Below are 2,871 nucleotides of genomic sequence, written 5' to 3'. Positions count from 1 at the left end.
CCACGTGCTGCAGACTGGGCTCCTCCCTCGCTGACTTCATTACCTTCTTCCACTCACACTTGTGAGGGGTGTGGGGCGGGCCCCTTGGTGGTTGACCTGCCTCAAGCCTAGCAAGCTCCGCTAGTGCCTGCCTCTTAAGCGAAGATCTTTTATTGCTAAGTATCGTAACAATCTTTGACTTCCCCCATTTATCTGTGAACTGGCGATTGGGGGGGTTAGGATACCTAGAGCGAACAGTAGCAAGGGTCTCATCAGCCAACCTCTTTGGGTGGTCTTTACAGTGGATAAAGCAATCTCTATAATTGTTAGCAATTACAGAGCGCATGAAGGCCATGATGTCCTTCCCCCGCGCATCCATCAAGATGCCTCCTGTCTGAGTGATGTCATAATAAATCGTACCATCACCCAGAGGCACATCTAAATAATCTGAATCATCCTCCTCCTCACCGCCACATGGCCCAAAGCACTGTGCCATGCATCCACCACTTTTCTCCCTGCTACTACACCTGCTACCCTGTCATGTCGAGCTCGTACGCTGGCCACTCGTAGCTAGGGACTGCACGGGACTACGCTGACCACTCGTAGTTGGAAAACCGAGTCTCGACGGCTGGGGAGTACGTCGACGGCTCGCCAAGACAGAAGGACCTCTTGACGGCATGGGGGAAGGGGCATAAGACGGGATGGCAGAAGGGACATAAGACAGCATGGGGGAAGGATCATAAGACGGTACGGGGGAAGGGACATAAGAAGGGGCATAAGACGGCTGTGCTGACTCCGCTGGGGTGATCTCAGGCAGTGTGGGGTGGCTCAGAGTCTGTAGTGCCGACTCCTGGGGAGTGTTAAGGGTACCCGTCATATACCTGTATAACTCTGCAGGACTAGGAGGGTGCCCTAAAAGATTATATAAGTCCTTCCAAATAGATTTCTGGGGATCAGGTGAGCTAGAAGCGCTTCCTGGCCACATGTTGAACTGGAAAAAAGGAAAAAAATCTATTACTGATGAGCTGAGAAGAAAGGGGAAGAAAAAAGAGGCTTACTGTCAGAGCGCGTCTATAGACCCATCTGATTTGCGCGTCTATAGACGCATCTAACAGAGCGTTTAACAGTGCGTTTAACAGTGCGTCTAACAGTGCATCTAACAGTGCATCTAACAGTGCGTTTAACAGTGCATCTAACAATGCGTTTAGAAGTGCGTCTAATAGGCCGTCTATGTGAGCGTCTATAGACACGTCTGTGTGTGTCTGCAACAAGCCAGACGTGCGGTTAGACGCGCCTATAGACGCACTTTTAGACGCGCCCTGAGACGCACCTATAGACGCGCTCCGACAGGCGAGACTCGGGGGGGTCACTCATCATATGTAACCCTATCACGTGAGTTCAACAGAAGGATTTTTTTTATATCTAAAATTTACAGAAATAAATATACATAAGGGACTATTTAAAATAGTTTTGGAAAAAATTTACAGATTTGTATAGAAAAGGGGTACATTTTATTAATGAAATTTTTTACAGATAAGGGACTTTAAATATAGGCCTTGAACGCACGTGATATAGAGGGTTTATACATAGTGACCCCCCCGAGAGGCGAGATTTCTAAAAAGTCGAAAAGGACGTTCCGCCCGACACAAAAACGTGACGCTCATACCTAGATCCTGCGTTTCCTGGATGCGAGAAAGTACAAAACTGGAAAGAGCAAACTTCCAAACAAGAACAACTTCAAAAGGACTTACTTGGATAAAGGTATGGAAGGTTCTTCTTTCTTTTACAAACTTGCTTCTTCTCCTTGTTCGTACTCCTCCTCTCCTTTAGGCTTGGAAGTAAGTGTAGGTATGGTCCCTTTCTCTTGAGTGAAAGCTTGGAAGTGTGCATGGGAGGCTCTCTCTTAAGCTTCGAATCAATGGAACTGCTAATAAAGAAGGAAGGAAGCCGCTCGCGAAGTTTAAGTAATGTAAAGAAAAGCAAAGCGAGCGGTGCACCGAAAAGCAGGTTTAAAAGCCACGTCTATAGTCGCGTCTATTAGCGCATCTATAGGCGCATCTAAATACACAGAGTAGATGCGCGTTTAGACGCGCCGTTAGACGCGATGTTAGATGCGACTATAGACACGGCGATAGATGCAACACAGAGTTTAAATTAAGCATTTGAAGAAGAGCAAATTTGGTGGGTTGTTTGTTTGTAGGATGTCTCCATCTTCAACAAGTAGCTCCAGTGAGGATGAATCCCTCCGTATCCACCATCGCGAAATGTGGTTGGAGCAAAAAATCAAATGTCTATGTGATCGATGTCGAGGAAACATGTATCGTGCACGCAGGATTACACTCAATCATATCTCAAAGTATGGAGAATGGGATGTGACCGTAAACAAGGTAAGGGTTTGTAAGTTAAGGTTAATTGAGATACCTATGGGTGTTCATATGTTTGAGTTATGATCCCGTTTTAATTTCATACAGGATGCAGTGCCACACCCGCACATGTTACCCTATGCCCGTCGTGAGGAGGCGAAGCATCGACGATATGAGGTGGGATCTTCAGGAGGGACCGTTACGGATGGAGTGATGGTGATAGTAGCCCTCCGCCATTACCTCATGAAGCCGTGGAGGAGGAGGTGTTTGATGATATGGTGCGGGATTTATATGTCCATCAAGGGAGGGATAATAGCATGGAGCAGGCTATTGTGTAAAATGCTTCCAAGGGAGAATAAACTACCAACCTCAAGAGATATGGCAAGGCAACATGTGACCTCTCTTGGAGGATTAGATTACAAGCGCATCCATGCATGTGTCAACGATTGCGTTTTGTTTCGTGGACTACATAAGGATGCAAGAGAGTGTCCTACTTGTGGAGAGGCAAGATATAGAGCAGATCTCAAAA

Source organism: Dipteris shenzhenensis, unplaced genomic scaffold (assembly GCF_047967505.1).
Source record: "Dipteris shenzhenensis isolate YYH24624 ecotype China unplaced genomic scaffold, Dip_SZ_1.0 scaf0109, whole genome shotgun sequence".
In the NCBI taxonomy this organism is placed as follows: domain Eukaryota; kingdom Viridiplantae; phylum Streptophyta; class Polypodiopsida; order Gleicheniales; family Dipteridaceae; genus Dipteris; species Dipteris shenzhenensis.
This window is presented reverse-complemented; position numbering follows the sequence as displayed.